Source organism: Calypte anna, chromosome 5A (genome assembly GCF_003957555.1).
Source record: "Calypte anna isolate BGI_N300 chromosome 5A, bCalAnn1_v1.p, whole genome shotgun sequence".
NCBI classification, from domain to species: Eukaryota; Metazoa; Chordata; class Aves; order Apodiformes; family Trochilidae; genus Calypte; species Calypte anna.
The window spans coordinates 26,126,182-26,153,407 of NC_044251.1; the positions used below are offsets into that span (position 1 = coordinate 26,126,182).

At 42.9% G+C, this 27,226-nt stretch overlaps 1 protein-coding gene across 1 annotated transcript in view; it reads right to left on the reverse strand.

Annotated features, from left to right (window-relative positions):
* FOXN3 (forkhead box N3) overlaps window positions 1–27,226 on the reverse strand; it is a 202,108-nt gene that overhangs the window by 129,714 nt on the left and 45,168 nt on the right. The gene's annotated exons all lie outside the window — the stretch shown is intronic.

Here is a 27,226-nt window from a genome sequence, read left to right on the forward strand (position 1 = left end):
CCGAGACGGGAGAAGCCGCGGAAGGGAGGGCCGCCGCCGGCGGTGGGGGAGGGCGGCGGCGCGGGCAGTGCGCCTCACAGCAGGCCGTGGGGACCCCGGCCCGCCGCCACCAGCCCGGGGCGCCGGCAGCCGAGCCGTCCTGCCACGGGACCGAGCCCGCCAGCCCCTGCCCGGAGGATCGCCTCTGAGGCGGGCAGGCGTCACGGGCCTCGCGGCGGCGGGGTCACGCCGGGCCGGCGGCGTTTGCCCGGGGCGGGCGGGTATTCGAGGTCGGGAGGGAGGAAGGCGACGGCCGGAGGGGGAAGCTCCGCTGTGGAGAGCGCTGACAGCTCTGCCCCTCCTCACCGGCGGCGGCCGCGCTCCCACTTGTTCGAGTCGCAAGCCCTGCCCGTAGCGCGACGGCCCCCGGTGACGAGAGGCCGGGCCGACCCTGACTAAACTGCCGTAGACGGCTCGGACGCCGCTGAAGGCACCCCTAGAAGTCCCAAGTCAACACCCTAGAGCCTTGCTTCTCCCTTGGGTCCTCAAGAGGAGCTGGGGAGACATCTTCCAACACCGAAACACCAGGCTCTGGTTCTGCACCTCTGCCAGCAGGCACACGATTCCTGCCGAGGAGGGGGAAACCTGCAAGCCCACCCCTGACACACGACTTGGAGCAAAGGCTACGCTATTTGGAGAGCGCGTCAGCCACTTTGGGGCACATCTGCCCTCCGAATTTGTGCCGCGGGCACGTCCTGCAGGGCACGGGAGAGAGAACGGCTGCGGGGCGGGCAGCGAGGGACGCGGGATCGTGCGAGGGGTCTGCTGGTGACTCCTGTACGGTGAAACGGTGGCCTCTGCTAAGGGCCTGTCTGCGTGCTGTGCAGTGCAGAAACGTGCTCCAGAAATCTGCCGTAATCGATGGGGGAAAAAACATAAACCAATTCATTTCTTTAAAGAAATCTGCTTTAAAATAAGGCCTGATTTTATTTAGAACGGTGCTTTCTCCCCTGCTACCATGCCTTGACATAACTGGTACTAACTTGATTAAAAAAACATACAATCAGTTCAGTTAACTGGAGGGAACTAACTCGATTTGAAAATAAAAGTGGCCAGTCTAGACAGCAGGAGTTAAAACATAGCTTGCCATATGCAACATGTTTGATCTCAAGCAGCTTCTGCTATTCGTAGCACAGAATTAAGGTCTGTCTGTCCACCCACAAAACAAGTACATAAAATTGTTTTGTAGGTGATCCACACAAATCAAGGATTTTCAACTGTGTAAAGGCCTGCACATAAAGCATACTTTAAAATTAATTTTTCTTCCAGTAAAGAAAAAGGTCTGCTGCAGAAGTGTATAAATAACATGAGTTAAACATATAGATATACTGGTAGATTCTTACCAGTGCAGCTCTGGAAACAGAAATTATCTCTAAACAAAGAAGAAAAACATTTTAGCCATTTTATTTAGAAAGTCAGGACAGCTGTCTCAAGACCTTGTAAGAGTTCTGTGCTAGCCCAACCATGATCACCACTGGATCACTGCATGTCTGTGTCTGTACTTAGTAATTTCCCAAAGCATGGATTCTCTCTTTTAATCTCTGACACTTGCACCATTCATGTTTTTAGACAAGACTGGCAACTACTTCATTCTCAAAGCACAGCGCTGAAAAGCATTTTGTTGATTCTCTCAAAGTAGAAATTCCTGTCATAACTCGCCAAGACCTTCTTTTGCGATAGCTTTTCTGCCCCTACCCAGTGAACTGCTATTTCACATTCTTGCATACTTTAAAGAAGACATGCCAGCAGCTGGATTGAATAAGGAGAAGAATACCTCTCAGGCAGCAGAGTATCATCATTATGCACTGGTAACCACCCTGCCCTGTGACTATCCCAGCCCTAACACTCCAACAGTCAGCAGACCATTCATTAGTTTACACAGTTCTTATCTCATCGCTGTTTGGTTTCAAACCCAAACTAAGTAAGTCATAACTCCACCCTTCTGAATTTAGTCCAAATGCTTCAGACATTTTTATGAGTGAATCAACATGTCTCTTTATCAGCAAGTACTGGGATTTATTTGATTTATCACTAATTGTAAAAATCAAGTATCTTAGAACAGAATACCAAAATTAATTCAGCTAATGAGAAGTCTTTCTGAAGTAAAAAGGAGGAAGCCTCATGAGATGCGGAGTAGTAAGCAAAGAATACTACACCTTGAATAGATTATGCATGCATCCTCTTCAGGTAGAAAGCTCAGTTCTGATCAAAATTAGTGGCAAAATTCCCCATCAGTAAGAGTACGTAAGTGGAGTAAGATTGGGTCCAAAGTTTTATATCTTTTTCACTGCAGGTAGGAATTTCTCCAGAATGTACACTGAAGGAAAACCATAAGACATTTGCTGTGTAGACTGAAAATTAAGTGTGATGGAGCACAGGGGCCAACAATGGGTAACACAGAAGCTGGCACTGGGCTTCCCACTGAAACACTGTCATAGTTTAATCCTAGGTGGTAACCAAGTACAACATAGTCACTCAATCAGTCTTCTCCACCCCATCTTCCCCTCAGTGGGATGATGAGGAGAAATGGGGAAAAGTAAAACTTGTGAGTTGAGATCAGCTTAATAACTGAATAGTAACAATAACAACAACAATAACAATAAAAGGTGAAAGAAAAAACTCAAGGAAGACAAGCGATGGACAGTGCATTAGCTCACCACCTGCTGACTGATGCCCAGCTAGTCCCCATGCAGCAATCACTCCTCTCAGCCAGCTCCCCCCAGTTTATACTAAGCATGATGTCCTATGGTTTGGAATATCCTTTCAGCCAGTTTGGGTCAGCTGTCCTGGCTGTATACCCCCCCTCTCAGCTCCTTATTGAGAGTAGGCTGGGAGGACAGGGGCAGTATGAGAAACTGAAAAAATCCTTGGCTTAATGTAAGCATTGCTTGGCAACAACAAAAACATCAGTGTGTTATCAACAGTATTTTCAGCAGAAATTCAAAACATAGCCTCATAGTAGCTACTGTAAAGAAAATTAACTCTATTTGAGTTAAAATCAGCACAGGCACCCCACGAGGGGCTCCAGCACAAGGCAGTGCCCTGTGGGCTCCCACTCACCCCTGAGCTCAGCAGCAACTGGAGCTGCTAATTTGTAGAGTGGTAAAACACCTGCAGAGAGGTGCCTCCTGGGAAGACTGTTCCCCAGTTTCTTCTGACTTTTACCTGGAATACTTAATGTAACTTATTTAAGAAAGGACAATATAGTCTCACACAGCACCACAAAGATCATTAACTGCTGGCTTAAGAGAACTACAGCAGCAGCAGAACAACCAATGTATGGCCATCAAGTAACCCACTGTAATCTTAAGCAAGCCACCAAATTTATTAGGGTGTCAATTTCCTCATTTCTAAGACAGGAATAGCACTAACTCATTTAGCAGAAGATTTGCAACACTGACAGATGAAAACTGTTTGTACATCAAGACCAAAGTCTTTGCTGTACTGAAGGCTGATTAGAAGTACCAATAGTGCAGAGCTGCACTTTAGCCTTGTGGGCTAATATACAACAGTCTAATCTTTCCACTCAGATTTCAGAATACCAACTGCAGATGTTGCAGAATCTTATTTAATGAGGATTTCCAGCCATCTCCTTATACTCCTTTATCTCTTATCCTCCTCTAGATTGGAATCCCTGATAACCTCCCAGAAGTCATCATTGCAAAAGGAGAACAGCAAGGGTCACCAGCTCTTTATCAAACCTCCAAAGCTAATCTTCCCCCCTCCATCTCTGCTGGGAACATCTTCCTTTGCTACTATTGTGATTATGCCACATGACCTTGCTAAATATTTCTACTTCTGCCCTCTGATCTCCAGTCTCACCAATCAACAAACCTGTACTTCTTCTCCTCACCTTTAAGCCCCTATCCCTAGCCTGATCTCCAATTATCATGTCCATATTGACCAGAATCCTTGTCAATGTTTTTTTTCTATTCAGAACCAAATTTCCTTCCCTGAGGTCTGCTGGCAGTTTGCCAACTAAGCTTGCTCATTAGGATTTATAATTTGACATGCAGCTGTACCCAAAAACCTCCTAATTCTGAAAGGGTCCTGATGTGTAATGTAGCTTTCAAAAATCAAAGTGCACGGGGCTGCTGGCCCTTGTGATCAGGCCCTCAGAGTGGGACATCTCAGGCTCCAACACCATACACTAGCCATCCTGTTTTGTTCCCATTCATCCCTCAGGCAGGATGGCTGGTGTTCCCCATCAGTCTTGCCATTTCTAAACTTGTTTTCTCTGAGGCGATGGATTTGATCCTGTATGGAACAAAAGCATATTGAACACTGTCACTATTAAAAACTAAATGGTGAATACAATATGTGTTTGCTCATGTCTCCTTTCACAACTCCCATTCCCATAGTTCTTCTCCAGTCCCTCAAGCAGAACCTGTAATACCAACACTTACACATTTCTAACTACTCCTGGCCAACCTGGTTTTGTTGTTTGCACTATGGCCATGTTTGGGGCAGAGAAGCAGCTGTATCTGAATTCCTACCTGAAGCCCCAGAATCTCTGCCTCATGCAGAGCTAACACACCTGACTGGCTGAGAAACGGTGCCTCACTCCTGTTAAAAAGAGCAGCTCTTGCCTCACAGATGCTCCAAGTGTGGCAGCACCCTGCCTCCCCACCTCATGTCCTGCAGAAGCGCTGGCCTCTCTTCTCCCACCCAAAGCACTAGCTGAAGGTACAAGCAGCACATGCAGTGAAGGCCCAGCTTACTGATAGGAGATCTATTTTTTGCTTATTCATTTGAGAGCATGTGATAAGATTTACAGAGCATTTTCCCAACTTTTCATTCAATTATCCTTCAAGTTCATTTGCCCCACCTTACAAAACCCAACAAAACTAGAACTGAATCAGTAAGAAAAGGAGCACTGATGTGAAGCTTCGTCAGAAGTGCAAGCAAAAGAAAAATGTACCTACAGTGTTTTGGATTCAAAGGCTAGAATATAATTAATTTCTTACAATAAAATCCAGAGTTTTAATGAAATAGTTCCTTTAGAAAATAAGGTATGCACAGTTACAGTGATACTGTAGTAATGCTTGCAATTAAGAAAATGACTATGCTTATCACTAAAATAACATGCAATTGGCAAGCTACCAGCAAGTGCGTTTCTGAACATGAGTACGGTGGGAGAAGAGTATCATGCATACTAGTTTGTCCTACATGTTTATTAGAATAATGTCCACATGAGAGATGCTTTCCTAGAGTAATTGCACAGACATATGAGCACTCCAAGCCCAAATCTCTAGCTTACACTGTTAAGGGAAGCTTCTGCCAGTGCAACGTTGCTAGTACAAACACAGCTTTACTGAAGTCTTCTACTATAATTGGCTATATTGGTCTGAAATCACACCTAACACAGCTGGTACATTAATTGCAATATAAACCAGTATTACTGGTACTGTTGTAGTGTTTGAAGAGGTTGAAAAAAAATAACTGTTTTCTGGAGTCTGGTGCAGGGACTCTGCTATCTGTTGTACAGGTGTCATGCTACAAAATGTGGATTGAAGTTATCTCAACATTAGTATTGCCATTTTGCAGCCTAAGTCAAACTTGAAAGTAATCAGCAGGACCAGAGATCAACCGTATTTTTGTTCTTAAAAGCAAGGTGGAAGAAAAGCAGCAGTCAACACTGCATAGAAGATCATGAGTTTGGGAGAAAACTGTAATGAAGAATGTTTTTTTTTAATTTTTTTTATATGTTTTCAAACTGTACTGCCAAATTCAATTTCTAAAACTAAGACAAAGTTCTTTCTGAACAAGATCTTGAGTCCTGCCTCAGCTTTCCTGAACACAGCTGTTCATTTTATCAAAGTCTACAGGAATTTGTCCTTTATTTGTGTACTTATGCACACAAAATTAAGTTAAAACAGGACCTCACAGATAGTGAAGTTTGTGTACACACCTCATCAAATGAGGATCTCGAGACCTGTCACTAAACACAATTTGCTGTCACTGGTGTAGTAAGCAAGCAGACAATTTTTCTACTCTGACCACTTTGCTTGTGCCAGGTGGATTTCCTAGGCACAATTGTACTGAGGTCACAGCTTGATTTCCAGCTTTTTGCAGAACAGGATATTCCAGAGGGTGCTTTCCTCTAGTCACCACTTGGTACTACTCTTCCTGTACGTTTCTTGTACACTGTTCCCAGAGGAAATCCTGTGAGATGCAGGTCCAGATTCCCAGACTGCAGCAACGCAGATAGATCTACAAGAGCCTGTGTGAGTTGATGCAGTGATGAAGCCCATGAAGAGGGATTGGATCTTTATAATCTTTAAGGTCCCTTCCAACCTAACCATTCTATAATTTTATGTATGGCTGACCTACAGTTATGCCTGCTTAGGGATGCTGAGAGGACGCAGGGTTTGGGAAACAAGTGAAGTGGCATAAAATGATTAGGCAGACTTCTATCTTTTGTGTGGTTTTTAGTACTACATACCAGCCTACTAAACCCATCAGAGAGCAAGGAATGGAAAGCTATGAAAAAAATGCGGTGGAAGGACGAGAAAGTCAGTAGGATTTGCAGAAGGCTTCTATGCTGTCCTGTTCTCCCCTCCACAGCCACAGGTAAGGCAGGTTCCACAGCTGAATCAAAGAGTAGCTGCCAGGCCAAGAAGGTAAGCAAGATTTGGGAAGGAAAGAAGAAAGATGGCACAGAAAGAAAGCACAATTAAACTTCTTGCATCCCATCAGCAACTTCTGTTGCCAGCTGTGGCCACAGAACCACCCCTTGGCTGCCACAGTCATGTTCTGTAAGGTTGGTTTCTCTGTGAACAGCTTTTGGATTGTCCGTAGGAACAGAAGTTCATGATGATTATGGACTGACTTAATCCATTGGGGCACTAATTTATGCTGGGTCTCTTGGCACTGCTCCAGTCCTTCTGGCACCAGATAACTTCTGTTAACAGCTGCGGTTAATCTGTGAGGTCCAGTGCATCTGACACCTCACAGAGTTTTTGCAGGCAAATTTCTCATTCCATAGCTTTCTTACAAGGATAGAGTGGGCTTTGGCCAGCTAGTTCCAGCATAGTTTAGCACTTTCATAAGCATTTAAAGATAAAATTTGAAGCATTTTTGAGAATTCACTTCTATTGCTTGTACACAAGTAGAGTGTTTTACATACTCCACATTACTTGTCACATAATATTCAGTATTTTTTTTCCAAACTGGGAAGAAATACAACATGAAAACAACACAATATCAAACTACACTACTATTAAAAAAACCAAAAAAACCAAAAAAAACCAAACCAAACCAAAACAAACCAAACCAAAACAAAAACAAAACAAAACAAAAACAAAAACAACAACAACAAAAAACTATGACTGCAAAAACACCTGCAGGTAGGTCCAGCACCGGACAACAGAATGGGAGTTTCAGTAGAAGCCAAAGGCTGGAAGGAGATGAGCTGTCCTACACAAGAAGCCACCAAGCTGTCCTTTTGCCATGCCGTTGAACAGAAGGCCCATGTAATGACAACCACAAGACTCATTTAAGCTCTGAAAAGGTGACTAATGAGCTCATTCATGCTGCCTATAAATTATTCACTACAACACTGACCCCACTTAAGGCAAATGGCAAAGTAAACTTTAAATACAGGGATCCACAGCCTCCTGTATTGTCTGCCTCTGCCTGTAAAGCTACGCAATGGAACAGATGCTTTGCTTGCTTCTGCCCCCTTGTTAAACTCCCTCAGGTGTTTAGACCTTCTTTTTTACTACCTCTAGTAGACCTAAAGCAGCTGCAGCTGCTACATATTTATTTCTCTTCTGCCAGGCCTTTTTCATTAGTAGTTGCAGGTAATCATGAAGCACTATAAATAACTTTAAATTATCTTCTTCAGAAATTAAAGTCTGACCTCAAAATGAAGGCCAGGTCTAAAGAATTAAGAAGATAGAACATGCATGTTTAATGAGAAGCAGCTCATTTTCAGAGCCTATGATAACCGATACTTCTATGATTTGTGCCAAAAATGAAAACAGAGAACTTTAAAAAAACGTTTTCATTTTTCTAGGTGCTGGATGAAGCAAGCTTCTGATATGCTTAGAAACAGCCCATTTCTAAGATACTTCTATTATTATCCTGTTTAGTGTCAAATAAGAGACAGGTTACAGTTCAATGTTAGCAGCACAAGGTGCAGTGTTTGCTGCTGGGGTGGCTGGAACAGGCAGTGGCTTTAGTCAAACAGTACTTTTCTTTGGAAGATAAATTGCTCACAATATTTACAAGTTAACTTTAGTAACTTGTTGCATGTTGAACTAGCAACTACAGAGTGACATTAAAGACACGATCTTTCATGACATGGGTCTGATCTTCAGTGGAAAAACACTACTTGCACTTCTGGTTACACAACCCAACTCCAAAGGTCAGAAAAAATTTAGATAAAAGGGAAAGCCAGGAATTACATAGCTGAAGTCCAGCCACTGTATAACGTATAAAACAAGGTAAAGCATGGGAGACATAGAGCAACATCATAGTGGTATCCTAACACAAGAAAAAAAAGAAAAAAAGAAAACAACAAGAAAAAAAATCAAAGGAATTCAGCAAACAAAATAATCATTGCCGTTTTCAATAATCACTCTTTCTCCCAAGCTGGGAACGAAGCTCAGTAAGAACTTCTGCACTACTTGAAGAAAAGGACTTTACCACCCACTCAAAGCCATGTGTTTAGTCTTCATTTATTTACATCCATGATTCTGAATTTACCAGGAATGCATAGAAACCCTCTTGCACTGTTAGTACTGATCTTTCAAATGGCATTTCTTTTTTTAAAAATCAAAATCAAATCCCCTGACAAACGTAAGACAGCAACTGAGCAGCAAACTCCACATAGCATACAAGTCTTAACTTATCAAAAGCTCTCCACCTGACAAGATTCCTGAGCCGCTTGTAGCTGAAGGGTGTTGGCAAAAGGCTGCTTTGAAACCCTGCCACACACTGGACCCCACCAACCTGTCTGGCGAGCGGAGTTCACCTCCCAGTTCAGTGGTGGGAAATGGAGGCACTTCCTGCAGCCAGATCTCCACACCCTGCTCCTCTTTTCCCTAATGAGGCCCAACAATGATGTCAGTTTTGCCAGAAGGCATGTTTTGGTCCAAATAAGAACAACTTACAGCTGGCTTCAAAATCAGAGGAATGCCAAATCTGGGGGAGGATGAGCAAACAAACCAACAGTACAGCTCTTAACTGCATGCATCAAAGCCAGCCTTTAGCTGCAACTTACAGTGGATTTCTTGGCTGGCTGATGCCACTCATCTTGTTGAGGGAGCCTCTTCAAGGGTCAGTGCCACTACTCTGGTTTAGGATGCCAATGGATGGCTTCGGCCTAGGGGCCTTGAGACCACTCTCAACAAATTCAGGCAAGACTCCCAGGCCATGGGTATGGCATGTAGCCAGCATCAGCCAACCCAGTATTCCTCACCACTACTTTGGGACCAGCCGATGCCATTGAGGTGAGAGCAGATGGCTCAGGTTAGGTACCAAGGCAAACTCAGCCCAATCCAAAGCCAAGCACAGATGCTATCTCTAATGGAAAACTGCTTTTGCAACTTCCCCTTCCCACTGGCTCTCTAAACCACAAACTCTAATGGCTCTCAAGACCCCAGCATTTGCCCACCTGCCAGGTAGGCTGGGCTCCTCTGCTCATACAACTGCAACAAAGTATAGATATTTCTTACCAGAAAACAGAAAATTCAGCTTTGGAAAGCAAAACTCGTATTTTCAACTCAAAGGAAAAGCTGTGGGTTCTCTAGTCATCTACTACCACACACAGGTCCCAATCCAAAGTATGTTAACATTTGTACCCTCTAGCAGCTACAAGGCAGTCAGTGGGAACAAACAGCTTCACAGAGTAAGAAAGTCCATGAGCACCAGCTAGATAAAGCCAGAGAACACATGTGCCACAGGTACTTTTACTTATTTTCATCTATTGTCACAACTACCGCAATAGTGGGGAAAGCAAAACAAATGGGTTTCCACAAGCATGGCCATGAGTAACTTCTGCCACTGTGCTGGTCTGACACACTCCTTGAACACAGCCATTGCTGGCTCTGGATTTTCATACACACTGATCAGATCTTGGGAGCCTGGGATGTGCTACACTCACATGTGAAGTGTGGGACTGCAACCAGGCTTAAAGGTGCTCTCTGTCTGGAGACTCCGCAAAAATCCAGCGTGGGGAGGCATCCCTGGCACCTGAACTGTGCTGGTAAAGTGATACTGGCACATGCTCCCTAGATAAGAACCAAGACCCCATGGTTCTGAGCAAGCAATGGAAGAGCAAACGTCTGCTCAAAGCATGCATCAGCCAAGTTCAAGAGACCACAGTGAAACAAGGAGCGCAAAGGAAATTTGGCCACTTAGGGGTGCACCACTGAGTCTGGAGAAGAACTATGTACTTCTACTGGATTTTTTTTTTTTTTTTATGGCTCTACTAATGCACACATACACTCTGACTTGGCACCTGCAAACCCCCTCTGGACTGCAGCAGATCTTGTGAGTGAGAAAGCACTTGTGTGCAGGGAGGTGCACGTGTGCATGCACACCATGACAAGTATGTGCTCAAGTCTTTTCAAGATTGGGACTGTAGTTGTCAACTCCCCAGAGGGGGTCCTTTCTGAAGTTAAAAGGTTCCACTTATCAGGCTTTCCTTTTTCATAGGTCAGGCAGATGGAGTAAGAACTTGAAAGATGGAAATTTATGCCTGTGTTACCCCTGTTGTGTGGGAAGTGGATACTGGTGCCTGCAGAGTCCTTAGGGAGATGGCTGAAGATGCTCTCAGGAACCCCTGTGCACTGTGGCTCCCATGCTCCCTTGGATTTACACCAGTGCTACCTAGATCAGCATCCAACCCTCTACCTTCATTTCTATCTTTATGTTCCTGTCACATAACTTCCATTTAACCTTTACTGTAAGAGTTGAAGAAGCTGGCCAGAGCAAAGCTCCTCTTGACCATGTCCTGCAAGCATTCCGCAGGATAGTCTGCAGCATTCTCCTGTACATCCAGAAACCTGCTGCTTAAATCTCCAGCTAAAGATGCAGTCAGATACTGTGGTATGCTATAAGCCCAAAGATACTTTTTCTTCTACCAACTTGTCTAAAAAAGGTTCATGTAAACTACAACCTTAACAATGGCCTGTAGCAAGGAATTCCACATTTTAACTGTTGACAGTGTGAAAAAATTCTTCCTTTGCTTTAAACCTGCTACCTTATAGTACTTGAACCCCCTATTTCTTGTATTACAATAATTATTGTGTATCTAGGACATGTGACTGTCATGGTTTAATCACCCCAGTAGGCAGCTAAATACCAGGCAGCCACTAGTTCGTTCTCCCCTACCTCCCCTGAGGGTCAGGGAGAGAATAGATAACACAAACTTAGAGACTTCTTTAATATTTTAAACAAAACATCATAATAGCAACTACAACAACAATAATAACAATAATAAATTAAAATAATATACAAACAAGTAATGCAGAGTGCAATACCAGTGACCAATGCCCATCCCAACCCTGTCTGGCAATACCAGAGGACAGAAGCCCTGAACCTGCAGTCTCAAAAGACAGACAGAACTTCCTGGCCAACTCTTATCTACATCTATGTAGATTTCTTTTGATTTTACAGTGCCTTTCTACTGCTCATACACTGCCACTAACACACTTAATTCTCTGCTTCATTCTTTGCAGTAACTATAGGTCTACATAAACAATAAAACTTAATACATAAATATACCTATCAATGACCATCTAATCTTAGAGTCAAAATTAATCAATTTTGTGCCTACGCAGATAGGGAAAAATGTGTTAATTTTCAATCAAATTGTCCTAACAAGTCTTTCCTTGTAGTCTCACTCTGTAGTATCACTTGAAGTGCATGGAGTTTTTCCAGGCACTTAATACATCCATACAAAATGTGGAAGCGGATCATTCCAGCTGATGATATCTCTATCCAGGCAGAGAACAGCAGCTTGAAGATGCTGTCTCTCACAGACACAAGCTGTAATGGATCAGACTCTATGCAGGTTCAGTCCTTTATAAAATCTGCAGCTTCAGAGTTACCAAACTTCTAAGGGGTGCTCCAGTGCAAATTAGAGAATCTGGCCTGGCACCTGCCTAAGACATCAGGAGCATGGCCAAGGTGGAAATGGCCTGGGAGGTAAGGAAGGGTCTTAGAGTAATGGGAAGGGCTATGTGGAAGGGACAAAGCTTTCAGAGAGGGCCTGAGGCTGGTGGAATGGCAAGCAATGGCCTCGCGTCATCTTGTACTCAAGTTTCAGCTCTGGCCCCATGTGAAAAGGGCAATCCCTGCACTCATGGTTGTACATGACCTCCTTGTGCTGGGGTCAATGAATTATAATGACAGATAACTAAGGGTGAATATACATGCAGGAATTTAATTTCTTCTCAAAGTATCCTGAATTCTTCACCTGAGCTTCCAGCCTCTGGGAGCACTTCGTAACCATGGCGCACAAAGCGGGACAGAAGACCTGTCCATTTTGAGGCAAAGACCAGCAGTGTTTTGTGGCTCAGCTGGCAGGATGTTTTTGAAAGCAGTTCAGTCAACAATCTCCCCCTAGAGTCTTCATACATCACCTCAAAAATATCTCAGCTCTTCTGGCACTGAGCCTGGGAACCCAAATTTGTTTCTGATCCAGGTCCTCCAGCTGGCAGTGCAACAAATTGCTGTCCTGCCACCAGGATGGCTAAAGTAATTTTTCAGTCATTATGTTTTTCAGAAATAGAGCAGGAGCTTTATTTAAAGCAAGAAAGCAACACACTCTGCTCCAAGAAATTAACAGCACGAAAAAGCTCTGTTGCTTTATAAACCACAAGGACAAGAGACTGAGAACAATGCGAGTTAGTATCCCAAGAAGCTTGACCAGAAAAAGCATATTCCAGTTACAAATTCCACCTCTCCCAGTCTTGCAGCTAAGCCTAATGTTACATCCACACAAGGCAGCCTGGCTTTTCCAGCAAATCACTGATAGTTTTGGCTGCAGTATACAGAATGGTTTCAGGCAAAATGGTACAGAGCCATACCAGCTGCTGGATGGGATCACCTACAGATGTTTTCCTCCATGAGTATGGGATATAGGTGAAGGATGCTGCAGTTAGTGATACCCCTGCTGCTTATCTAACAAATTGTGAGGACTCTGCTGGACTTGTGTCAGAGGCCTGTGACAGTGGTAACAACACTCCCTTTAAATGCAAGTCATTACTGAACAGCCAGATAAAAAAGTGAGGGCAAGCCTATCTTGTGTCACCTGATAGTAAGATGGCTACAGCTGACATATTCAAAAGCTCCAGAGGAGACCTTGGTATGCATTAAACAAGTCTCCCTTGCTGTGGTGAGGGAAGAACTGGACACACAAAACACTCATTCTGATGTTCTGGCCCTTGCCTGTAGGATGCTTCCATCCTTGCACTGCTGGTCACCTGCCCAAGCCACGCTCCTGCGTGAGTGATTTACCATCAGCTTTTATTACTGGTTATTTTTGCTATTAACCTAAACCAATATACCCATACAGTAAGCATCCCCAAACTCATGTCAGCATGCAGAATTCATACAGTATTGCAGACTTATAGATATTTATACCTTTGATTAGAGATTCTCAGATGGATGATGCAATTGATGCACAGCCAATAGATTAGATCTTCAAGTACTGATGGTAACTTATAGGAAAAGCACTGGAAAGACTTAATAGCCCAAGTCTCACTGATTTTTAATTGACTTTCAGGGAAGTCAGTATTTCTATGGACTTCAGGTATTTTCAGAAGTGGCACCTTAAAGTTCTGCCTAAAGGTTTGTCCATCTCCCTGCCAACACAGCACACCTGTGAGAGCGGAGCTACAGCAGGATTGTCATCTTACAACGCACTTGTTTTGCCTAGGAGCAACGTTCAGCACAGAAATAAGTGTGACCCTGGGTACACTTGGCCCTCAGGCATTACACAAACCAGTATGGCCAAATTGCCTGTGGCTGCAGTTAGTCCTGTGCCCATCCTGCTCCACAGCTGGCAGGGGACAACAACACAGACAACCAAACTGATGTTTCCCTCTCTTCTGACAGCTCTGCATTTAATTTCAAACTCAAATGGACAAGATGGTAACACCCTTTATACAGTTTGTTCTGTGAATTATTTCAGGAATGTGCATTGCAAGTACCCTGTTAGGTCCTACTCCTACGAGGTGATCCCTAAAAGGTACATGCCCAGCCCTGTGCAGACTGAGAGAGTATACTCAGCACAATGGACACATGAGTGGTTTTCATCCCAGAGGATGAAACCACTGCCGAATCATGTCTCTGCAGAGTCCATTTCCTGTACACTTAAACTGTCTCTTCTCCATAACTATTAGGAAGCCTCTACTCTTGGGAGCATGTATGAGCAATCATCTCATGAGAACATGGCCAGCAATCAAAAGAAGCACTGTCCAAAAACTCGAGAAAGGTGATTCTGCCCTTCTGTTCTGGTTAGACCTCACCTGCAGTACTGTGTCCAGTTAGGGAGCCCTCAATACAAGAAGGACATGTACCTTCTTGGAGTGGGTCCAGAGCAGGGCCACAAAAATTATCAGAGGACTGAAGCACCTCTCCTACGAAGACAGGCTGAGAGAGTTTGGGTTGTTCAGCCTGAAGAGAAGACTGAGGAGCCTTCCTTTTAGCAGCCTTCCAGTATCTGAAGGGGAACTACAAGAAAGCTGGGGAGGGACTGTTTAAAAGAGTATGTAGCAATAGGAGAAGGGGCAATGGTTTTAAACTAGAGCAGGGCAGATTTAGATTGAATGTCAGGAAGAACTTTTTTACTATAAGGGTTATGAAGCACTGACACAGGTTGCCTTGAGAGGTGGTAGTGGCCCCATCCATGGAGACATTCAAGGTCAGGCTTGATGGGGCTCTGAGCAACCCCATCCAGTTAAAGATGTCCCTGCTCACTGCCGGGGGGCTGGACTGGATGACCTTTAAAGGCCCCATCCAACCCAGTGATTCTGTGATCTAGATTTGGAAGCCAGCTGAACAAAGGGGAATCACGGCGTCCTCTTCTGTGGTAATCTCTATGGATGTATCTGCTACTCTCTGACACTAAGTGCAGGGACAGGAAAAGTATGGCATGTCCTCTAAGCAACGTCTCCACTCTAGCACAGAGATAAACTAACAGCCCAGGTGGATGAAATTCTTTGAGAGAGCTTCTCTGTAATTCACTGAGATACCTTCAGACAGCACTGGGGCACCTCTAGTGAATACTATACATGTATGCCCGATTTGTTTTGGGTTGTTTTCTTAAAGTATCTTTTTAAACAAGCAAATGTCACAGTCAAAATTATTTTTTATTTAAATAAAGGAAAACAGTAAATGAAAAATAAATAAAAAATAAATGAAAACTTGTCTTTTTGTCCTGGGCATCTACACTGCAGAAGAGAGATTCTCTGGCCAGAAACTTCTGGAAGATAGCTATACAGTGTTTCTTCTATTTAAATAGGTCACCTGACAGGGGAAAATATCTGTGCAAAATTTCAGTAAAGGCAACAGATTTCTCATCAAGACTGGCATCTGGAAATAGCTACAGATTTCCACAGACTGATCTCTCACAGCAGAGAAGTTGTACCTCTGATGGTAACTTGGATGCTTATGGAAGAATAACGCATACATCAATATAAACTATAACAGCTTCCTTTCATGATTTTAGATCATTCTCTGGAAAAACAAAATAGCCTGTCCCTATTACAGAGTTCTGAAAGTGGATCAAAAATCCTATATAAGGCAAGGTTTCTGTATTTAGCTACAATTAATTTGATTTCACTACAGAGATGTTGGATCCAAAAATAGACCCTAGACTGTATGACTCCCATTTTCCGTTCTAGCCACCATGCCACATTTTGACAATCATAGGTACTTTACATAAATGTTGGTTTCTCTCAGTATTTTGTATTTTCAGTTGCCCATTCAAATCCATTCCACTTCAAGTGGGCTGCCACATATATGCATTCTTTGAATCTAGAGTTCAGATTGGCACTTCATGGAACTACCTCCTTACAACACAACCCTTGTGATGTATCAGCTAATTACTAGGAACTAAATATATGGGTTTTATCAGAATACAGCTATCAGAGTTCATTACCCTGCTGACTGCTGCCAGTTGAGTGCAGTATCAGGTACAGACACGGCATCTAGAAACACTTGCTTTGACACACAGAAATAGGAACAGGACTTCACCAAGAGGTAAGGTCAGAGCAGACATCTGTAAGAGAAACAGCCCAGCACTGCTGCCACCAGCCCCATGCAGATCAGGTCACACAGTTAAGTATGTCAGCTTGAAGACTTTGGAAAATTAGAAAAAAGAAACACTTTGACTTGGACACCAGTCTGGGGAGACAGAAAGGGCAAGTCTTTCCAAGTTGGCACCAAATTCTGCACTCCTTATTCTTGGAACGGTTTTATTTACATTACTGCAATTCTGGGTAAGGATTGCAAGATATAAGTCTGAGATCAGATCCGTAATCCTGCCTCTCTGTTTACTGCATTGATTGTGTTCTTTTAGACTCTGATCTTGCCATTCCTGCTTAGCACAGGCTTCACTCTGTTGGGGATGGGGAATTAAAATGGAATTCAACTGAAAAGCTGAGGCAGAGCAGGGAATGATGAAAACACATCATCTGCCATGAGCAGCCGGCACCATGGTTAAATTTAGAATGTAGGCTCCTCAAGCAGAGAGATGATCCTCTTTCTCTGTGGGGCACCAGTCACACAGTGCTACATAAATATTAAAATAATAATTGATGATTAATTAATAATGGCCTCCTTCTCCTCATGACCAGCTGTGGTAAAAAATATTCATTTCCTTTCTTCTAGATGCAGGTACAAACAATTATTCAAAAACTCCTTTTCTCAGATAAAATTCACTTTCCCACTTCCTTTTAACTAAAATATTATTTTCTGCAGCCTCAGACATCAGATTCTGGTGTCATTCACAGGCACTCTGTTTAAGAAATAAACACTAATTTAGAAGTCACAATAACCAAAATACACATCAAGATAGCAAATTTGAGGTACAGAAAACAAACCCAAATCTATTCATTCCCCCTTGCTCTATAACTATGTTCTCCATAAAGACAATAGTCTTTCAATAAAAAACATTTTAGATGCTGAGAAGTACTTATATTTCTTTGGTGACAGCAGAGACAGACATCTGACTCTGATCTTACAGCTGCCTTGTATCAGTGTACTGTTCTTGCTTTTGATCTGCACCAAATCTGATTTTTGTGTTAGTTAGAAAACCTCAAGAAATTCAGCAGTATCAGTTCCTTTTGCTCATCACCTTACTCTGCTCATTTCTTCCTAAGACAAGGCAGCCTTACTGCACCTTCACCTACCAGCCTCATTCCTGCCAGCAATGTGTCCTCTTGTTTGTTACTTGAGCTATCACAGTCTTTTAGCAGATCTTATAGCCACTGCCCTCTCTTGTAACCTTCCTACTTAAATAAACAAAAAACAAACAAATAAATAAGTACAATAACCCACAAAACTCAAATATCCATTGCTTTCCATCTGGCATGTTCTCACAGCATTCAGCCCTCAAGCTCTGAAGTTGGTTTCTGCTGCCTGAGTTCATGTCTCTTCAACTTGGTGTGCTTCCTAAATGACAGATGCTGCCGAGGTATTTCCTTACCTATGGCACTACTACGTATCTTCCTCATCACTCTTTTTCCTGCGTTTTTTTTTTCTGTCATTTTATTTTTCCTCAAATAACCAGATTTAGTAATTCCCAGCTGCTCAGCTCTGCAGGTGCCAACCACCTAGAAATCACTCATCAACCCTTAAATCACAGACTAAGCCTTAAAATCCAATTCCGCTTTCAAGATAATTAAGATAATTATGTTTTTTAAATAAAATTCTGTTTCCATGTGGAAAAAATTAATATTGTCCAGAACATCAACGTTTGTCTGGGAAATGTCTTCATGGTATTTTTGCTGATAATGAGTGCCATCTCTTAATAATCCCCCAGGTCCTCTTTAGAGACAATTATTATAAAAAACAGATCTGCCTAATGAAGATAGAGTTACTGAGTCCAGAAGTTTGAAACCACTAATCAGGATGGCTGTTAGACTCCATGCAGCAATTAGTTTTAAAATCAGTTTGAAGATGACGTTGGGTCACTTTCTTTTTTTCACTTCAGCCTGCGAGTCCATGACCCCCGAGGGGCCCCATGTGCCTGCAGCTGCGCAGTGGCAGCTTTACTGGTACATATTGGGTCAGCATGTGCATCAGCATGGACATGTTATGTGAGCACAGAAGGACTAAAACCACACCAAAATGTTGTAGGAAAAATTGAAACAACCCATGTGCTGCAAACACCAAGAGAAGACACTGGGGTGCCCGTGGCCCGGTCCTGGGGAGGCTGATGGGGCAGCGGACACTGCAAAGATCTCAGTGTGGGTGTGAAGGCCACTGGGCTTCACCTGGATGTTCTGCACATGCTGAATGGCAGCCTGGATATAAAAAATATCTCCGTAAAAGTTTCACCCTGTGAAATAATTTCTCCATGTTTTTAAACCTGTAGAGAAAGGATGGCGCCTGCCTCCAGGCACATCATCTCACTGCAATGGATGACACTCACCACTATGCTAAAAACATTTTTACACTTCTTAGGTAAACAAATGAGGGGCCAGCACTTCAGCACGGACCCTGCAGCTCCTGCAGCCCTCCCTCCATTCAGGCAGAGGGCTTCTGCCTCCTTATAGGAGAAGGGCCTCAACAAATTACTGCAATTAAAGCATAGATAATGCATCTGAACAGGTGCATTCCTCATTTATTTAACAACACTGTTTAGCTTTAATAATTTATTATAACACTTAAGAAGAAACTAGTAAACAGGGCAGTAAACTCTACAAAAGTAAGAAAGCCCTTACTGCAGGAGATTGCTCTGCAGCTTCCTGCTCTGAAACCTGTGCTGTGACAGGGACTCAAGCTCATTTGATAAAGGAATTATGATGTGCAAGAAATTATGGCAAGTAGGAATCTGATCTTGTATTTGACTTCACAAAAAACAAACCCACAAAAATTTAGCATGGAAAACAGTGAGCAAGATTATAAATGAAACTTCCCATTAACATGAACAGTCTTATTCTGAGTTGTCAGCACTGAATTCTCTCACTTCATCATAGATGTATGGGATGGTATGAGGGTATAAGTGACTTGAGGAACTTTTAGATCTCCTCCTCCTCCTTCTGTCACCAGGAAAATCAGAAGTTGTTGCAAAATCAGTGTATTTACTATGCACTTTGTTCAAGGGGAAGTAGAGACCCTGGTCCATTTCAGCCAGGCAATGTGCCAGGATCAGACATTGTCCCCAAAAAAGCCCACAAGCCACATTAGGGCTGAGGACAGCAGTACCCCACATGAGCAGACTGACAGTCTGCAAGTGTCAGGTTGGTGCCAACAATTTGTTATACACATCTGGAGAGAAGCTTTGTTGGGGAGAACAAGAGGATGGAAGGAGCCCATAAAAGGAAACGGCAGAGGATGCCTGGACATGGAAGAAGAGAAAGGGAAGAACTATGAGTGGAAAAGTAGGAGCACACAGGCAGCCATCCCAGCATCACCTTTGGGCCCAGGAGGTCACATCTATCTCTGACCATCTCTGCCTGCCCTGAACCCCACTGTAGGCAAGGGACCTCCTGTGGCACACCTCCTCTCTGGACTTGTGCCATCCTTCCAAATGCAGCTATCTGAGGAAAAGGAGCTCTCCTGGCTGCTTCCCTCCTTCTTAGCAAAGCCTCTGTCCCTGTTGTGTGTGGCTCATTGTTTCTGCTTTCAGAGATGACTGGAAACTTCATGGAGAATGAAAGGACCTTGCAGTGAAGCCAATAGTGAGAGCAGAGCCCATTTTCAGTTGCACTGCCACCTGCCAGTTGTTGTAAAACATGCTGCTGTCTCAGCCTGGACTAGAGACCCAAGGGTGTAAAACAGTGTCTTGAGACTGAAAATATTCCAAAGTCACAGGGCTATTCCCTGCCTTCCTGAGACAAAAAAAAATACATGAAGAATCTGTGCTGAAACCAAAAAATACCTGCTACTAAAGACCACCACAGAGAGCACTGCCAGGCAATTTCAGGGCAGGTGAACTGTTAGCATGTTTGTTTGGTTTACACAGATCTTCAGTGAGCACATGCATAGCACTGACATCCAACTCAAATCTGTCCTGATGTACAGAGAGACCACGTGGCCCCTTCCAGACAGCTGTGCACAAATACAGAGATGTCCAAGTCTCAGACCAACTTGAGATTGCTATTCACCAGGGAAACCTGAAGCTAAATTTAGCACTTATCTGGAATCAATCTTTTTGCCCTCGCTCTATGAAAGTTAGGCCTCTTCCTTAATGAAAAAGGTGCTATGCACTCTAGCTTTGCCTTTTCCATGATTTGACTTAAGGTATCGCAGGCTGTGTTTAATAGTTTTGCTCCTGCAGAGCAACCTTCTGAAAAGGTCAAAACAAAACACTAGGAGCCAAATTCATCGCTGGTACAACTCCATTGACTTCAGCAGCATTACACCCAAGATAGATCCAGCCATAACTGTTTCCATTAAGGTAAGTGGAAAAGAAGTGTACTTGCTGTCTTAACTTTACTTTTCAATTGATCTGTTCTGTTCTACTTTCTGTGTTTCAGTGCAATCAATAGGAATATATCTATTAGAGAAAGCTACAGCACAAAACATCTAAATAGCTTTTAAAAAACTTGGTTTCTCAGTTTATAATGAATGTCAGAGAGATGAGAAAGTAGTAGGCATTCAGTGTGCACTCAAGAGCTTTATCTTTTGGAAGAGGACAGATGTAAGCAGCTACTGTAAATATTTTTATGTATAAGCTAGATCATAGCCAACAAGAGATCTTCCCTAAAGATTTGCTCTTGATAGCAGACATGAGCTGCCAGCTCTGAACAACGATGTCAAATATAGCTCAGATATTACAGGGATGAACACCAAAAATGCTTAGAAGCAGTTAGATCAGGGGAAAATAAAGCTAACTTCTCTGGGGTAGTGTTCATGTTCATCATGTTCTGCTCTGCACTACATCAGCCATACTGACAGAGTCCTTCTTCCGGGAAGAGGTAAGATTATGGGAATCTTATTTGTATTTCAAGTGCTTGTTTTCCTTTACAACCTTTCAATGCTTCTTGCTTCAACTCTCCTTTATTAGCAATGGTGGCACACTACACCTATACTAGGGCCCAATGCTCTGGCTGAAACACCACCCAAAGCACCACTGACAGAACCAGTGATCCTGGAGAAATATGACAAATCAATCTTCTGGATCACCTTTAGTCATTGAGGATGTCATGAAATGAGATGACATTACCAGACTAGACAGCTCCTACTAGTAAATTGTAGTTATGTAGCTCTTTCTAATTTGACATTTAGAATGCAATTTAAAACTTTGCCTCAGAACTACAGAAATATCTATTAATGCCTTCCATTATTCCAGATTTCAATTTCATTGCATTTCATTGTTGTTCATCATTGCACTGGAAGCTTCAGGAAGATGTTGCCTAGCAGTGTGCAAGCCCCTCCCAAACTGGAACATGGGATGGGTGATGGGTGAGACCACGAGACAGTTGCAATTGCATCACTTCTGTGCACATATGCTATTTACTGTTTTTAGATAAAGGATTTGGGTTTCTAGACAGTTTGCTGATAGAAAGGCTCAGCTGTTTCTGGAATGCAACACCTACAGGCACAGCACTCTCTCCTTCGCTTATGCCTATGCCTATAAAAACTGAGGTGGTCTAATGTGATCTTAGTGCCCTGACAGACTAGGCACTGGAGTATATCTATGTCCTACCTCTTCCACAGCACAAAGACCTTCTATCCAATGCTGGCAATGTACATGCAACCTCATTAATTCCATTGTGTAATTCAGAAGGATTGTACCAGCTCTATCTATCACACAGATCCTTCACAATTCATCTCTTGTCAGCTCAGTCAGTGCCAGTGACCAGGTCTCAGGTGCTAATGGCCATCATTTAAAGGTTGCTTTTAATGCACAATCAGTCAAGGAAAAAGCAATAATTTTAAGGAATACTAATGTATTGATTTAGTTTGCATCACTGGGATGTCTTAGCATAATGGATGAGGTATTCATGAGAAGCATGCTATGCTATTCCCTGTGAAAACATTCTTAAGATGTAAATCATGAGGCAAGAAGGCTTTGGGAAAAAGGCTTTTTCTGCTCTTCATATTTGCTCGCTCTTCTTTTAAACCGAGTATCATTCACTTTCATGTACATATTCTGAATAGCTATGCAACTGAGAGTAATTCAATTTTCCCACCACAATCAACAAAATCTTCTTCCCTTGATCACTCTACTTCGTACATTACTTTGTGGCCACTTCAGTGTCAAATCTGGTCTTCCCTGAAATACCCAAATGCTTCTAACACAATTTACAGCCCACTCAGAGAGTACCTTCTTGGAAATAATGTTAATCAGGATAATTTCTCCTCTTACTTTAAGGAGCTCTTGATTGGGTGCTTTCAATCAGCTGCTAGCCAGAGTTACCTCAGGATTTCTCAGGTTCTTATGGTGAAATGGGACAATGCCATTTAGCAGTCAGAGAGCATGTTTAATGGATCACGCTAATCTCAAGGAGGGCCTATGAAACTCTAATTTGTCAGGTTTCATTACATTCAATAATGACTGTCATTTTCCTGAAGCATTCTACTTACTAGAAAATTATGTACCATAGTTTTGCACCCCATTTTGCTTAACTCTGTATTCAGAAAAATTGAAGGCATCTCATTCTCCATGGCTACTACCCAGAAGGGGCCTGCGAAAGAGGGGTTAAGAGTTCACTGTCAGATGTATTTATCTCAGAAGCAGGTATAATTCTTTTGCAAACAGCTAAGTGTCAGTGCAAAGCCAAGCTGATTCAGGGTAATAAAAGCACTTCTCCAAAGCTTTTAGGTGACACTATATCCCTCACAAGCTTTCTCCACCCCTGCCTCTACTTTATCATCCAATACCATCATTACCTTGACCAATCTGCACATTATTTCCTTTCCAAATGGATCGATTTCAAAACGGCTCATCTGCTAATGCTCAGCACAGGTTTGGGTGATTCTCCTATTGTTTCAATTATTTCTTTGACCAAAATTCGATCCTGTTAAGCAAACAGAGCTTTTATCTCAGCTGAAGATGCCTGACCTATAGTCACCACTGACAGATCAAGAGCTTCTGAAACTGTCCTTGCAGTTGTACCACCCCCAAGTGAGAGATGTTTCTGTTTAGTTCATTACACAAAAAAAGACAGTGTTATCTATACCTCAGCACATTATATAGGTGAGCTACTATAACTAACCATACAGATCTGAAGGAAGATCTGCCATTTGAGGAAATGACTTGGTGATCTCCTAGTTTTGATCTGCTCAGGAAAAGGAATGGCTTCCCAAACAGCAAGGTGAAAGGTGTGTATGGCTTCACCTCACTTTCCAGGCTACTGTTTTGGAGGACAAACCAATATTGATCAACATTTGAAAGGGAACCTGTCGTGTTTTCTCAGCTGTCTTCAGAGATTTGGCCTGGCAGTCCATAAGTAATTCGGAGTGTACAGATGAGAAAGCCCCAGGCAGAACAGAATGGTCACAAAGAATTAAATAGAGCAAAACAGATGATCTTCCAGTTGCTGGCTTGTGTGGCGAGTCTGCTGTACCTTTATACCTCTTCACCCTGAGCTAACAGTGCCTAACTGCTTTATAAACAGAGATATGGAGTAGGCTCTGTCCACAGCCATTCAAAATCCTGTTGATAGGACCCCATACACTTAACAGCTGTAAATTAATTTCATTATGAATTAGTCAAATTTTAAACTTTACAATCATCTCCAAAGACCATTTCATGTAAAATTTTGTCAGCTACGCCCAGGAACAGCTCTTATTGAGATCTGCCTTTCGTACAGCCCAATGGCATCCTTGGAAATAAACACCAGCTTGGTCACAGATTCTCACTTGCAGGTTTGTCACACTGGCATTTCTATCATGTTCCTAACCTCACTCAGATACACATGAAAGGCCCAAAAGAACAGCCTGTAAGCATAGACCAAAGAGCATCACTTTCTGTTCATTACTGCCTTTCACACGCCAGTCTGGTGCCAGACAGAACATTCTGTCAATACCAGTGAAGTCCTGAGCAGCAGTGGTAGCTTTTCTACACTGGTCATTTAGCGCCAGCCCAGAGTAAACTGGGAGCAACTTAACTTCAAAAAATGTCACCTGAAGCCTAGTCAGATGACAGAGCAGTAGCTCTTCAATAGCTCTAGGATTCCCACAGGCATAATGTACATGCAGACTTTTCAACTCTCATACAAGAACCTCATGCACCTTTCTTCACATGGTGCTCACCTGATGATACCATACAAGTGCCTTATGTCCCCAAGAGAGCAGCTGCTGGGGACTAGGAAATCAGCCCTGTTCAAATGCAGGGATGCAAGTGTCTTCTTAAACGTGTAAGTGGCTGGAGCTGAATGCAAATTTTGTGGCTCAGCCCATCACTGGTTATCTGGAGATGCCTCAGTATGCCCAAGCAAATACAATAAATACCTCTATTATTTCTGCATGCCATTCTCATTCCCAATTTGAAAAAAGCTTTGAGTAAACCCTTACCTGAATGCAGAAACAGTTCTCTGTCCTGCAGCATTTTGGTAAAATGCTTCAAGTGGCCCTTGGTCTTTTGTGCCAAGGGCTGATGCACATATGTACCTCCATAAGCTTATGCCGTCATTGACAAAAAAGCCAATGTGTTGCTCACTGCTTTAACATGAATGTAGCAAGAATGAGATCGCTTTTGAAATACCCTGCTTGGATCATGTTTGTGACTTGGGAAATTCAAGCTACTTTGGATGATGTCATTTTACTGGGTGAATATCAGAAGTAGCAGGATGTCTTATATTGTCATATTGGTTCCACTTTCCTACACATGCGGGATCAAAGTCATCCCTGGCAGAACTCCGTAACCTTCAACAGACAGGATAAATTCGGCCCCATATGCCCATAGCAGCTGGGGACTACAATTGTTTTTCTCTTTCCATCCATATTTTGAAGATACAGAGCTCAATTTTCTGTTCACAAAGCATCTTGAGATTTGCATGTATGTGTGATGTGAGGCAAACAATTAGTATTATCATACATGGCCCTGGTATGAATGCTGCAGTCATCTGTGGCACATATCTGAATTCTAAATTAAACACATGCTATAAATAGCCTAGGAAGAATCAAGCTGGAGATTTTTATATCAGACACTCTGCAATCTGTTCAACTGGCTTTCCTGCTTACTAAACGTGGCACCAGACTCCATTTTAAATATACAATTATATTTTCTCTATGTAGCATCTCCTATTATCTACTGTATTCATATAGAGAAGCAGCTCATGAATATGAGTTCAAATTCCAAACAATTTGCTATAGGCAACTACATCATTGCTTTGCTCAAATAAATTTACATAAATCATTATTAGAATGTTTTATCTTAGCAACTTTATTTTGCTCCTAGAGGACAAATTATATGTATGCTTAAAGCAGAGTATTTAAGAGGAAGATATTTCTGAACTCTTTGAGATAGGAATAGAAATTCCCATCTAATTTTTCATTTGTAATGTAATTTTGTAAGTTTTCTCTGTACATTTTAAAATCAGGCATCTAACGTGCAGGGGTTTCCCTGGAAGTGCGCAGTAGAATAGATGACTGTGCTGCAATCTGTTCATCTATCAGCCAGGGCTTCCTTTGACTCACTCCACATTCTGCTCCAAACACTTTGTGGGAAAGGCCAAGAACAACAGTAAGTCCCACCTGCTGCTTGACATGATTATATTATGAGCAAACTGTTGTTAACCAAAATTTGCAAAATAAAGTCACTGAAAGATAAATCTATTTCAAGTAAATATTTCTGTGTTTGGACTAATTGAATGGAACTAGTCCTTGCTGGCTCAGATTTACAGCCCAACATCCACACATGCATCTTACAAAGAAACACATTGTATTACCCAGTTAGGAACACCGACATCCCAACGGCTTGATTCACAGACTGCAACAAGTGACTTGGAGAAGAAAACCAGAGGGTGCAGTCACCTCAGGCTCTGCTCTTCCACCTTGCCAAGCCCAAAGACACAGTGGATTCAACCCATGGCTATCCATGCCCTGTGATGGGCTCATGTCCCCTCACCAGTACCACCAGTGGGAGCTGAAGGACAACCAGACCCAGCAGCTCCCAGCTCCCCTGTTCTGAACATCTCTATCCAGTCTCCAAGGATAGACTGCAGGATGCATCCCCAGCAGAGCTGCCTGCACAGGGACCCAAGGCCAGGGAGGTTGACATGGAGACCCCAGTTCTACACATCAGCCTGCAGACTGGCAGCAAAGGCAGCTGCAGCTCTGCCCATAACGCTGCTCCAGCTCCCACAGCTCACCCATGTGCTGCAGGATCCAGCCCCTCTGCACCAGCAGAGTTCCTTTTTCAGTATGTTCTCAAACTAAAATACAAGCTTTTAAACAAAAAGCACGTTAAGCAAAATTTGATTTATCTCTGTGTCCAACACTGCTTCCTCTTGTCCCCTCCTGAACTTCTTTGTGACCATTCACAGAGTTGCTTTATTCCCTCAACTCACTTCTAGGGAAGAGCAACCCCAGACCAAGTGTTACGAGCCCAAGTAAAGCCCTCAGAAAATAAGGAAAGCAGAACAAGAACTTTGATTACTCTGCACTTCTGTAACAGATCACCTTTCGTAAAGAACCTCTTCAGGCCTAGCCAGTACAGTTACTGTTTTTTGTACCATCTTTGCAGCTGTCCCAGTTTCTTTTGAAATTAAACTCAGGTACACGGACGGGAAATTATAATCCATATGATTCACAGTGAGCTCCCAATAAGAACTGTGGACAGAGCCATAACCTTCCCAAGTATTATAATACAGAAGCCTTAATGAGAACTTCTGCATGACCCCTTCTTCCTCCAGAAATGTGGCACACCACATATCTGCTGTTACACTTACTCCACTTCCATGTCCTGTTGTAGTAATCACCAGTAGGTCTCAGCTGCCAGCCCATCAGCTATACATCAGTTTAAACGGACATGAAAAATGCAGCAGAAGCAGAGACACAGCTGAAAAACCTGTATCAGCATTCAATGCAAATACCACCTGCCCCTGTG